The sequence below is a fragment of the Erinaceus europaeus genome, chromosome 13 (genome assembly GCF_950295315.1).
Source record: "Erinaceus europaeus chromosome 13, mEriEur2.1, whole genome shotgun sequence".
Classification (NCBI taxonomy): domain Eukaryota; kingdom Metazoa; phylum Chordata; class Mammalia; order Eulipotyphla; family Erinaceidae; genus Erinaceus; species Erinaceus europaeus.
Window position 1 is genome coordinate 91,473,676 of NC_080174.1, and position 13,230 is coordinate 91,486,905.

General features: G+C 42.2%; 1 protein-coding gene across 3 annotated transcripts in view; it reads right to left on the reverse strand.

Annotated features, from left to right (window-relative positions):
- Nucleotides 1-13,230, reverse strand: part of VPS13D (vacuolar protein sorting 13 homolog D) — a 267,871-nt gene that overhangs the window by 86,155 nt on the left and 168,486 nt on the right. The gene's annotated exons all lie outside the window — the stretch shown is intronic.

Sequence of the window (13,230 nt, forward strand, 5' to 3'; positions counted from 1 at the left end):
AGGCAGTGCAGAACCTCTCTCTCTCTCTGTTTCTGTCTCTCTCTCTCTCCCCCTCCCTCCCTCTGTATCTCCCTTTCCCTCTGTGTCTATTCAAATGAACAGAGTTCTTTCTGCACATGAAACTGCAAATAGTTTTCCAGGCTCTGGCCACAGCACTTATTCTATGGTTACTTACTTATCTGTGTCATTAGTTCTAAAGCTTAAAAGAAAAAAAAAGTAACAATCCAATCTGATGAGTCTGACAAAACTCTTAAGTGGTAATGAAAAATGTATGTCGAGCAGATGTTTGAGAGAGATGTGCAGTGGCTGTGACGCAAGCCAAAATGCGCTGCTGTCTTCATGGGAGCAGCAGGGAATTCAGAGAGGGCAGGATCTGACAGGGCCTGTGGACTGGACCTTACACACTCAACCGTCTGGCCAGAGACGGAGACGGCGGAGACGGGGAGAAGCACATCCCACAGGCAAAGTCACAAGCAAAAACGAAACAGTCAGGAGAGAACAAGCATAGTGCCTTATCTCCTCACTCTCTACTTGACTTCCCCAATTTGGCTCCTCGCTTTTCAGTTGACATTCAACTTCCTCATGTGTCTAAATAGAAAATGTCCTGGGGTGGGGGTGGGATGGGGCAGGTGGGCGGTGGCGCTGGTGACAATACAGTGACTGTAGGACATCTGCTCACACTGCTCTCCCAAGCAGACAAATCGACCTGGCACAGAATTGTTAAGGAGTCAGAATTAAATGAAGAGCTGGGCAAGCCAAATCCACTAGACATCCTCAGAGCTTTCCCCCAAGACAGTGGTGGTACAAACATTTTTCTTGAGTCCTCATGGAATATCCTCAAAGACAGACCATCTGCCAGGCCACAAAGACAGCACCGATAAATCCAGAAGCACTGAAATCATTCCAAGCATCTTCTCAGACCACTTGGAAGTAAACTACCACTCAACAACAAAGTCAGAGAAAAATTCCCAAGTATGGAAACTCAACACTATTTAACAACTACTGGGTCAGAGAAGACATTAAATGAGAGGGGAGGGGAAGTCACAACAGGCACTGCGGAACTCCAAAGCATCACGTGTAGCTTCTAGAAACTACTGGAAACAACTTCATGCCACCAGGTGAGACCCTGGGTGAGTTCTCGGATCACGTGTAGACAGGGCTGCTCACCGTCACCATTACAATTCGACATGGTTTTGGAATTCTCAACAGAGAAAGGAATTCTCCACCCGGTCGATTTGTCTGTTTTACGGAGTGGGCCATGAAAATTGCCTACAGTTACAGTTACCAGTGCCACCGCCAAACTATATAAAGGTATACAGACCAGAAAGAACAGATGACATGATGGTATATGTAGAAAACCCCTGAAAATTAGTAAGCAATGTAGTAAGGTGGCAGGCTATAAAATAAACACTAAAAAAAAAAAAGAGGCTTTTTCCCTCTACACAAACACCGAGCTAGAAGAAAAGGAGATCTGGAAATTGATTCTATTTACTACGACAGCAAAAACGATCAAGTATCTAGGAGTAAGTTTAACAAAGGAGGGAAAGGACTTGTACATTGAGGGGCACGCGTCACTAGTCAAGGAAATAGAAGAGGGTATGAAGACATGGCAAGCAATGCTGCTCTCAGGAACTAGAACCATGAACACAGACCACAAGATCCCTACCAAGGTTTAGGCCGATTTCTTTCCTGGAATAGAACGAAAAAAAAAAAACTGCAAAAATTTATCTGGAACCAGGCAATATCTAGGTTTGCCAAATAGTCCTGAGGGAGAGAAAGAGAATGCAAACCTCACACTTCCTGACCTCAAATTATACTACAGGGTTTTTGTTTTGTTTTCTCCAGTGCTCTGGTTAAAATAAAAAAGAAAGAAAGAAAGAAAGAAATTATTTCATTGGTGGTGCACCTGGCTGAGCACACATGTTACAGTGTGCAAGGACCTGGGTTCAAGCTCCCAGACCCCATTTGTAGGGGGAAAGCTTTGCAAGTGGTGAAGCAGGGCTGCAGGTGTCTCTCTCTGTCTCCCTCCCCCTTCCTTTCAATTTCTGGATGCTTCTATGCAATAGATAAATAAAAGATAATAAACAAATTAAAAAAAATAAATTACTTCATATAATGCCCTGATATCAACTTCTCACTCTCCACAACATGCCGCTTCAAGAATTGCTCCCATCACACATTCTGTCTCATTCTGAGGTCCCAAATGACACAAAGAGCTCAAAGATAACACTGGTAATAGGAAAAATAAAAGTCTGGTATGGAGAAGATGCCAATTTCTACAGTGATCAAGTCAGACTCATCAAGTGTTGCCCAGCACGTAGCAGAAAGTCAGGGGTCACAGCAGAGGTTCAAAGCTCTGCCACTTCTCATTTGGCTGCCATGGGAAATTATTTCCTTCCAAATGGGCCTCAGTTAAATCATCTGCAAAGTGGTGGCAGTAACAAACAAAATGATACCTGCTGGGTTTCAAGAGTACCGGAAGGACCACAAATACATAAATGCTTCACTAGTAACTAAAAGTCAAGACAAGTATAAAACATAATTAATATTTATTTCAACAAAAAAATGATTAAACTCTTACTAATCTTACTTCTCTTTCCCTGCAACAAGCAAACCATGTAAGAGGGAACAGAAGCAGCCATGAAACTGTTAGGATCCAGGAGCTAGGCGTTAGCACAGCAGGTTAAGCACACATGGTGCAAAGCACAAGGACCAGTACAAAGATCCTGGTTCAAGCCCCCAGCTCCCCACCTGCAGGGGGGTCACTTCACAGGCAGTGAAGTAGGTCTGCAGGTGTCTATCTTTCTCTCCTCCTCTTTGTTTTCCCCTCCTCTCTCCATTTCTCTGTCCTATCCAACAACAACAACAGCTAGGAGAATGATAACAATAACCACTACAACAAGTGCAACAAGGGCAACAAAAGGGGGAAAAATGGCCTCCAGAAGCAGTGGATTCGTAGTGTAGGCACTGAGCCCCAGTGGTAACCCTGGAGGCAAAAACAAAAACAAAAACAACAACAACAACAACAAAAAAAAACCCTGTTCGGATCCACACAACAGCCTTCATCATCTGGTCTCTCAATTCAAGCAACCACATCACTCAATCTGAAGGCCAATTTGCTAGCAGAATTCAGATAAAAGTATCTCTACAAAGTCTGAAAAGCTTCACTGAAGACTAAGAAGAGGACAAGAGGGGAGAATGGGTTTCTTTTTTGCCACCTACTGCTTGTTGTGAACCCAATCCCAATTCCGTGTACTCTGCTAAACACCCAGTATGATTACTTTAAGTGACACCCCAGTACTTTAGAAATGTTTGAAGTAGAGAAGAGTTCAGGAAATGGCTTAAGGTAGCTATGATTCAGTGTGTCCGGCAGAGGAAGCTAGCTACTGGAACCCAGTAACGTAGGCCATGGCTTTGGCCTAGAAGTTCCCTGGGGCAGAGTAGGACAGGCTTCAGTGCCTCATAGTCTACAGTCTTTAAAGCGGAATAAATCAAACAAGTGAATCAAACAACTTGAATAAATAAACAACTTGAATCAAACAAGTCAGGTATGTGAGCAAGTACATACAACTCAGCTTGCTCAGCTTATGCTTTTGAGTCACATGCTTTATATTAAAGAAAAAAATCAATAACCTTTCAGTTCCTCTTTCCATTTCAATCCTCTTACATGATTAAGGACTTGAGAGTAAGAATTTAGAAATCCTTGTTATATAATCCTAAGGCCTAATACACTAGAGTTAAGGCTGAGAATGAATGAAAACTGAATTTTACTTTAAAATCATGCTTGCTTCTAGCCTCATGTTTTCTACAGAAGGCCTGGCTTTGGACGAGAATTCCAGTTGAGTGGCCTTATGCAGAGGAAAAGAGGCAGACAGATTTTCAAATTCACTTTTTTTCTAAATTTCCTGGTGGATCCCCATTCATTACTGAACTGTAATCAAGGTAACTGACCACTATGAACCTCACAGTTCCTCTAGTGTAAATGACAAGTGTTAAGAAGTTGCAAGCTACGTGTGAGAATCCAACCAGACGATATATGTGCAGTTTCTAGTCTGTACTTGACATGTGGCCTCAACTCACTAAGTCATGGCTCTACCTTCCACGCCCCTTTCTGCTTGTCAAGGACGATGCTGATCAAGGAACTCTCCCTTCCTTCTATGGAGATACTTTGATTTAGCTTTTGTTCAAAATGAAGAGTCTTCCAGAGATGATTATAAGGAAGAGAGACATAAGTACAAACAGGAAAGACCTTCCACACACTATTTCAACCCTTTAATGCCAAGGAACAGGAATTTTAATTTGGCCTTCAGGTGTTTATAAATGTGGGCTCTAATTTGTCTCACCTTAAAAATGTTAGGGGAGTCGGGCTGTAGCGCAGCGGGTTAAGTGCAGGTGGCGCAAAGCACAAGGACCGGCATAAGGATCCCGGTTCGAACCCCGGCTCCCCACCTGCAAGGGAGTCGCTTCACAGGCGGTGAAGCAGGTCTGCAGGTGTCTATCTTTCTCTCCTCCTCTCTGTCTTCCCCTCCTCTCTCCATTTCTCTCTGTCTTACTGAACAACAACAACAATAATAATAACTACAACAATAAAACAACAAGGGCAACAAAAGGGAATAAATAAATAAAATAAATATTAAAAAAAAATGTCGTAAGTTTCCAAGAAAGACCAATATGAATGATATTGAAGGGTAACCGGGAGGTTTCCAGCCAACCATAAAGCCTGAACACACACACACACACACATTTTAGTAACTAGGTTCCCACTGGAGTAGGAAATCACTACTCCTTGGGGACATGAATGTATCTTCTCTTTTCAAGTTAGCAGCTGGACAAGCTTCTCACCACAGACTGCAGTTCTGGAAGATGAAGTGAATTCCTCTGAAACTAGAGGTGCTCAATCTGAGAAGATAACTTAAGGACCTGCTTTATAACTGAATCACCACTAGAAAAGAAGACAAGGTGAAATGCTCCCATCTGTTTCAAAAACAAAGTTGGTGTGGTGGTGTCATCTTCCCGCTTAACTCCTGGCTGCTGGGCTGCCTGGCCAGGGTAACAGCAGGTGGCCCCACCCCACTCACAAGCTTCTTCATAAGTGGGGTGGGTGGGGGCTGCCTGTGACTTCGGGGCTCTCACGTGATTCTTGGGTCATCGCCCTTTCACCCCCACCCAACACACCGCCAATACTCACAGCTACTGGAGAGTTCACCAAATTCGAATAGGTCACTGACCGGTCATCTGGCATCTAAACTTTGTCTCTAAACAAGAAGAGCCCAAACTATGGGAATCATTTTAGCATTCAAGGTTATCAGATTGGAAAAAAAAAAAAAAAACCCACTCTGTTGCCAAGAATTTAAGTCATTTCGCTGTATACAACAAGTTGAAGGCACCTCCCCTTGGCAGGAAAAAAAATCTCTTGGGAGACTTATTTAGGACCAAAGTCTTTTTGAAAATAAAAAAAAAAACTACATTTTCTAAGAGAGAGATCACTATCTGAAGTGAAATTTTCTTTAACTTAAAGTTTGGTGTCAACGTCAATCTACTGAGAGCTCAGTGCTGACAGGAAGTCAATCACCTATGACTTGCTTGGAGCTACATGGAGAAGCTATCATGGGGGATAATCAGCAGCTATAAATGGAGCAAGCACACAGAATCACACACACACACACACACACACACACACACACACACACACACACACACACACACACACACACACACACACGTCAGAAGCCACCTTTTCCTTTTCCGAATCCAAGCAGACTGGCACTTGGTGTATGTTTCTGAGAAAAGATGTAACTTCTTCCCTGAATAAATAGCACATTTACGCCTTAAAGACATAGTGTCTGCAAAATGAGCACAAACAATTGTATCTTAAAAGGCAGGCGGACCCCTTCCCTCAAAGCTGGGGCTGGGTGGTGTGCACCTGGCTAAGCGTACCTGTCACCACACTCAAGGACTCGGGCCTGAGCCTTCACTGCCACCTGCAGGGCGGACACTTCACAAGCACTGAAGCAGGCCTGCAGGTATCTCTGTCTCTCCCTTTCTAGCTCCCCCTCCCCTCTCAATTTCTCTGTCTTATCAAATGAGAAAAAGAGGGGGTAAAAAGGGGGTGGGGGGGGGAATGGCCACCAGGAACAGCGGTTCATTACTGGCACTGAGCCCCAGTGATAAGCCTGGTGGTGGCAGTAGTAGTAGTAATAGTAATAATAATAGTAATGATAATAATAGTAATACAACACAACGAGTGCCACCCCAGCATGCTTCACTTCAGACTGTGTCCAGACACTTCAGGCATGGAATGACAACCCTTCAGCGTCATTACTCGGGTGAGACCTTTCCTTTCATAGTATTCTCTAATTCCATTCCAGGTGGTTCATTTCCTAACAAAGTCCCAAAACCTAGATATAGACCAGGTCCTGTGAGATAGAGCATATGCTCTTTTCAGCCACCAGGTTCCAGATGCCAGCATGATGCCGACCAGACTTCCCTGGACAGATGACCTCACCAATGTGTCCTGAAGCTCCACTTCCCAAGAGACCCACCCTACTGGGGAAAGAGACAGACAGGCTGGGAGAATGGATCGACCTGTCAATGACCATGTTCAGCGGGGAAGCAATTACAGAAGCCAGACCTTCCACCTTTTGCATCCCACAATGACTCTGGGTCCATATACAGAGGGATAAAGAATAGGAAAGCTATCTGGGGAAGGGGATGGGATACGGAGATCTGGGGGTGGGAACTGTGTGGAGTTGTACCCCTCTTGTCCTATGGTTTTGTTAATATCTCCTTTTTTAAGAAGAAAAAAAAAGTTGTTGGCTGGTGGCAGGGGCTGGCCGAGACTCCCAGGGAGCAGGAAGACAAAAGCCAGTTTCTAAAGATGGCTGCTAAAGGCTGCATGAAGGGCCAGTGAAAGATTCTCTTAAGAGGGAACTACCCAGGTGTCCAACAACAGATGAGTGGCTGAGAGCAAGTTGTGGTCTATATACACAATGGAATACTACTCAGCTATTAAAAATGGTGACTTCACTGTTTTCAGTCAATCTTGGATGAACCTTGAAAAATCCATGTTGAGTGAAATAAGTCAGAAACAGAAGGATGAATATGGGATGATCTCACTCTCAGGCAGAAGTTGAAAATCAAGATCAGAAAAGAAAACACAAGTAGACCTGAACTGGAATTGATGTATTGCACTAAAGTAAAAGACTCTAGGGTGGGTGGGTGGGGAGAATACAGATCCAAGAAGGATGACAGAGGACCTAGTGGGGGTTGTATTGTTATATGGAAAACTGGGAAATGTTATGCATGTACAAACTATTGTATTTACTTTGAATGTAAAACATTAATTCCCCAATAAAGAAATTAAAAAAAAAAAAAAGAAGGAACTGATACCACACCCCAGACAGAGAGCAAAGAAATGGAACAAAATACTACCTAAAGTTCCAGCTAGCTTTTCCACTGAACTGTTTAAGTTTCACTTTCTCTCTCTTTTTTTAAAAATAATTTATTTCTTTATTGGGGAATTAATATTTTACGTTCAACAGTAAATACAATAGTTTGTACATGCACAACATTCCCCAGATTCCCATTTAACAATACAACCCCCACTATGTCATTCATCATCCTTCATGGACCTGTATTCTCCCCACCCACCCACCCACCCCAGAGTCTTTTACTTTGGTGTAATACTCCAATTCCTTTTCAGGTTTGACTTGTGTTTTCTTTTCTAATCTTGTTTTTCAACTTCGGCCTGAGAGTGAGATCATCCCATATTCATCCTTCTGTTTCTGACTTATTTCACTCAACATGATTTTTTTCAAGGTCCATCCAAGATCGGCTGAAAACGGTGAAGTCACCATTTTTTACAGCTGAGTAGTATTCCATTGTGTATATAGACCACAACTTGCTCAGCCAGTCATCTGTTGTTGGACACCTGGGTTGCTTCCAGGTTTTGGCTCTTACAAATTGTGCTGCCAAGAACATATGTGTACACAGATCTTTTTGGATGGATGTGTTGGGTTCCTTAGGATATATCCCCAGGAGGGGAATTGCAGGGTCATATGGTAGGTCCATTTCTAGCCTTCTGAGAGTTCTCCAGACTGTTCTACACAGAGGTTGGACCCATTGACATTCCTACCAGCAGTGCAGGAGGGTTCCTTTGACCCCACACCCTTTCCAGCATTTGCTGCTGTTACCTTTTCTGATGTATGACATTCTCACAGGAGTGAAGTGATATCTCATTGTTGTCTTGATTTGCATTTCTCTGACAATCAGAGACTTGGAGCATTTTTTCATGTGTTTCTCGGCCTTTTGGATCACTTCTGTGGTGAATATTCTGTCCAAGTCCTCCCCCCATTTTTGGATGGGGTTATTTGTTGTCTTGTTGTTGAGTCTGGCAAGCTCTTTATATATGTTGGTTATTAAACTCTTATCTGATGTATGGCATGTAAAGATCTTCTCCCATTCTGTGAGGGGTCATTTGGTTTGGGTAGTGGTTTCTTTTGCTGTGAAGAAGCTTTTTAATTTGATGTAGTCCCGTAGGTTTATACTTGCCTTAGTCTTCCTTGTAATTGGATTCGTTTCATTGAAAATGTCTTTAAAATTTATGCGGAAAAAAGTTCTTCCAATATTTTCCTCTAAGTATCTGATAGTTTCTGGTCTAACATCCAAGTCCTTGATCCACTTGGAATTTACTTTTGTATTTGGTGAAATACAGTGATTCAGTTTCATGCTTCTGCATGTTTCAACCCATTGTTTCCAACACCATTTGTTGAAGAGACTCTGCTTTCCCCATGTAATAGTCTGGGCCCCTTTGTCAAAGATTAGATGTCCATAAGTGTGGGGCCTCATTTCTGGGCTCTCAATTCTATTCCACTGGTCAGTGTGTCTGTTAATGTTCCAGTACCAAGCAGTTTTGATGACAATGGCCCTATAATACAGTTTGAGATCTGGGAGTGTGATGCCTCCGGTTCTGTTCTTTTTTCTCAAGATTGTTTTGGCAATTCTAGGTCTTTTCTGGTTCCAGATAAACATTTGTAGCATTTGTTCTATTCTCCTAAAAAATGTGCTTGGGATCTTGATGGGGATAGCATTAAATTTGTAGATGGCTCTGGGTAGTATATTCATTTTGATGATGTTAATTCTTCCAACCCATGAACATGGAATATCTTTCCACTTCTTTGTGTCTTTTTCAATTTCTTTGAGTAGTGACTCATAATTTTCAGTATACAAGTCTTTCACTTCTTTGGTTAGGTTTACTCCTAGATATTTTATTGTTTTTGTTGCTATAGAAAAAGGAACTGATTTCTGGATTTCAATTTCTTCTAACTTAGTGTTTGCATAGAGGAATGCCACTGACTTTTGAATGTTAATTTTATAGCCTGACACATTACTGTATTGCCTGATGATTTCCAAAAGCTTCTTGCTGGATTCCTTAGGTTTTTCCATGTATACTATCATGTCATCTGCAAATAAGGAGAGTTTGACTTCTTCTCTTCCAATCTGTATGCCTTTAATTCCTTGCTCCTGCCTGATTGCTATGGCAAGAACTTCCAACACTATGTTGAATAGTAATGGTGATAGTGGGCAGCCCTGTCTAGTATCTGATCTGAGGGGAAATGCTTCCAGTTTTTCACCATTGAGTATGATGTTGGCTGTAGGTTTGCTATATATAGACTCCACTATCTTCAGGAATTTTCCATCTATTCCCATTTGTGGTAGTGTTTTGATCATAAAGGGATGTTGTATTTTGTCAAAGGCTTTCTCTGCATCTATTGATATGACCATGTGGTTTTTGGTCTTGCTTTTGTTGATGTGGTGGGCTATTACAAATTGTGCTGCTAAGAACATATGTGTACACAGATCTTTTTGGATGGGTGTGTTGGGTTCCTTAGGATATATCTCCAGGAGAGGAATTGCAGGATCATAGGATAGGTCCATTTCTAGCCTTCTCAGAGTTCTCCAGACTGTTCTCCACAGAGCTTGGAACAATTTACATTCCCACCAGCAGTATAGGAGGGTTCCTTTGACCCCACAATCTCTCCAGTATTTGCTGCTGTTACCTTTTCTGATATCTGACATTCTCACAGGAGTGGTGAAGTAGTATCTCTTTGTTGTCTTTATTTGCATTTCTCTGACAATCAGAGACTTAGAGCATTTTTTCATGTGTTTCTCGGCCTTTTGGATCTCTTCTGTGGTGAATATTTTGTCCATGTCCTCCCCCCATTTTTGGATGGGGTTATTTGTTGGCTTGTTCTTGAGATTTGCAAGTTCTTCATATATTCTGGTTATTAGCCTCTTGTCTGATGTATGGCATGTAAAGATCTTCTCCCATTCTGTGAGGGGTCTCTTGGTTTGGGTAGTAGTTTCTTTAACTGTGTAGAAGCTTTTTAATTTTATGTAGTCCCATAGGTTTATGCTTGTCTTAGTCTTCTTTGTAATTGGATTCGTTTCATTGAAGATGTCTTTAAAATTTATGCAGAAAAGAGTTTTGCCAAAAGAGTTTTTATTTTGGGAAGATTTTTGATAACTGTTTCAATTTCATTAGCTGTGATGGGCCTGTTCATGTTATCCACTTCCTCTTTACTTAGTTTTGGAAGTTGGTAGGTATCTAGGAAATCATTCATTTCTTCCAGGTTCTCTAACTTGGTGGCATATAGTTGTTCATAGAAGCCTCGCATGATATGTTGAATTTCTGCGGTGTCTCTTGTGATATCTCCTCTTTTGTGGGCCATTGGCTTGTATGATAGTTTTCCATCCTTTCACTTTAAGTCTGTGTTTGTCTTGTTGAGTTAGGTGAGTTTCCTGTAGACAGCATATTGTTGGGTTGTGTTTTCTGATCCATCTTCCTACTCTGTGTCTTTAATAGGTGAATTCAGGCCATTGACATATATTGATAATCAAAGATTGAAGATATTTTAACGCCATTCTTGTAGAGTTTTAGAGTGTTTTGATATATGTCCTATTTGTGGTGGTCTGGTTGTTTATAGGAGACCTTTCAGAACTTCTTTCAGGGCAGGCTTGGTGATGGTTGCTTCCTTCAACTGTTGCTTGTCTGAGAAGGTTTTGAGGCCTCCATCTAGTCTGAATGACAGTCTAGCAGGATACAGTATTCTTGGCTGAAAGCCTTTCTCGTTGAACACTTGATAGATATCTTGCCATTCTCTTCTGGCCTGTAGTGTTTGTATGGAGAAGTCTGCTGCTAATCTTATGGGTTTTCCTTTTTAGGTGACTCTTTGTTTTTCTCTTGCAGCCTTGAGGATCCTTTCTTTATCCTTATTCCTTTCCATTCTAAGTATGACATGTCTTGGTGTCTTTAGGTCTGGGTTAATTCTGTTTGGGACCCTCTGGGCTTCTTGAATCTTTTATGTCTTTGATGTTGTCTAGACTAGAGAAATTTTCAGCTATTATGGCCTGGAGAATGCTTTCTTCCTCTCCTTCTCTTTCTTCCGCTGGTATGCCAATAATGTGTATATTGTTTCTTTTGAAGTCATCCCATAGGACTCTGTTGTTGTTTTCAGCATCTCTTAATCTCTTTTTGAGATCTCTTACTTCTTTTTTAGTTGTCTCTAATTCATCCTCAGTCTTGCTAATTCTGTCTTTAGTCTCATAGATTCTATTCACCACTCCTGTGAGAATGTCAGATATCAGAAAAGGTAACAGCAGCAAATACTGGAGAGATTGTGGGGTCAAAGGAACCCTCCTATACTGCTGGTGGGAATGTAAATTGTTCCAAGCTCTGTGGAGAACAGTCTGGAGAACTCTGAGAAGGCTAGAAATGGACCTATCCTATGATCCTGCAATTCCTCTCCTGGAGATATATCCTAAGGAACCCAACACACCCATCCAAAAAGATCTGTGTACACATATGTTCTTAGCAGCACAATTTGTAATAGCCCAAACCTGGAAGCAACCCAGGTGTCCAACAACAGACGAGTGGCTGAGCAAGTTGTGGTCTATATACACAATGGAATACTACTCAGCTGTAAAAAATGGTGACTTCACTGTGTTCAGCCAATCTTGGATGGACCTTGAAAAATTCATGTTAAGTGAAATAAGTCAGAAACAGAAGGATGAATATGGGATGATCTCACTCTCAGGCAGAAGCTGAAAATCAAGATCAGAAAAGAAAACACAAGTAGAACCTGAACTGGAATTGGCATATTGCACCAAAGTAAAAGATTCGGGGGGGGGGGGGTAATACAGGTCCAAGAAGGATGACAGAGGACCTAGTGGGGGTTGTATTGTTATATGGGAGACTGGGGAATGTTATTCATGTACAAACTATTGTATTTGCTGTTGAATGTAAACCATTAATTCCCAATAAAGAAATTTAAAAAAAAGAAGTATCGGTCTGTAAAAAATAGCTTAGAAAACAGAAATAAACTCCCAGCTTTTACACATTATCAAGACTGCCGTGAGATACGGGAATGTTATTAAATCCACGTTGTTCCCTGCTCTCCTCCCACCGCTGGGGCCTGAAAACCTAGACAGGTGCTTCCCTCGAGAGGGCTGCTCCACTTGGCCTTAATCTCTAGACTGTGCTGGCAGACTAGGCAGAGAAATGGCGCAGACTCTACATCCTGAAATTCCAGTGGCACTGTGAAAGACACCTTGAGGTCCAGGGGCCGAGGAGGCTGTTGCATGCGTGCATGGGAATGGGACTCTGGACTTTGATGCTGGGTGTGGTGTGGGACTACAGCCTTATACTTTTATAACATTGTAAACCGCTATCAAATCACTCATAAAAATTGCGCGTGCGCGCGCGCACACACACACACACACACACACACACACACACACACACACACACACACACACACACACATTTAGAGGGGCCAAGCAGTGATGCACCTGGTTAATCACACACATTATAGGGTGCAAGGACTTGGGTTTAAGCCCCTGGCCCAACCTGTGGGAAGGAAGCATCATGAGTGGTGGAGCAGAGCTGCAAGTGCTTCTCTGTCTCTATCCAACAATAAATATATATATATTTTAAAGACAGAGAGGTAGAGTGGAAAGTATGCTATTTGGCTGGCCCTAAACTTTTAAGTGAGGATAAGAGGCAGACAAGTTCAACAGTTAGTCCTGCTTTATATCTTGACTCTTTTTCAGCCACCAAGTTCCAGATGCTAGCAGGATGCCAACCTGACTTCCCTGTGTAGAACGACCCCACCAATGTGTCCTGGAGCTCCGCTTCCCCAGAAGCCCGCTCCACTAGGGAAAGAGAGACGG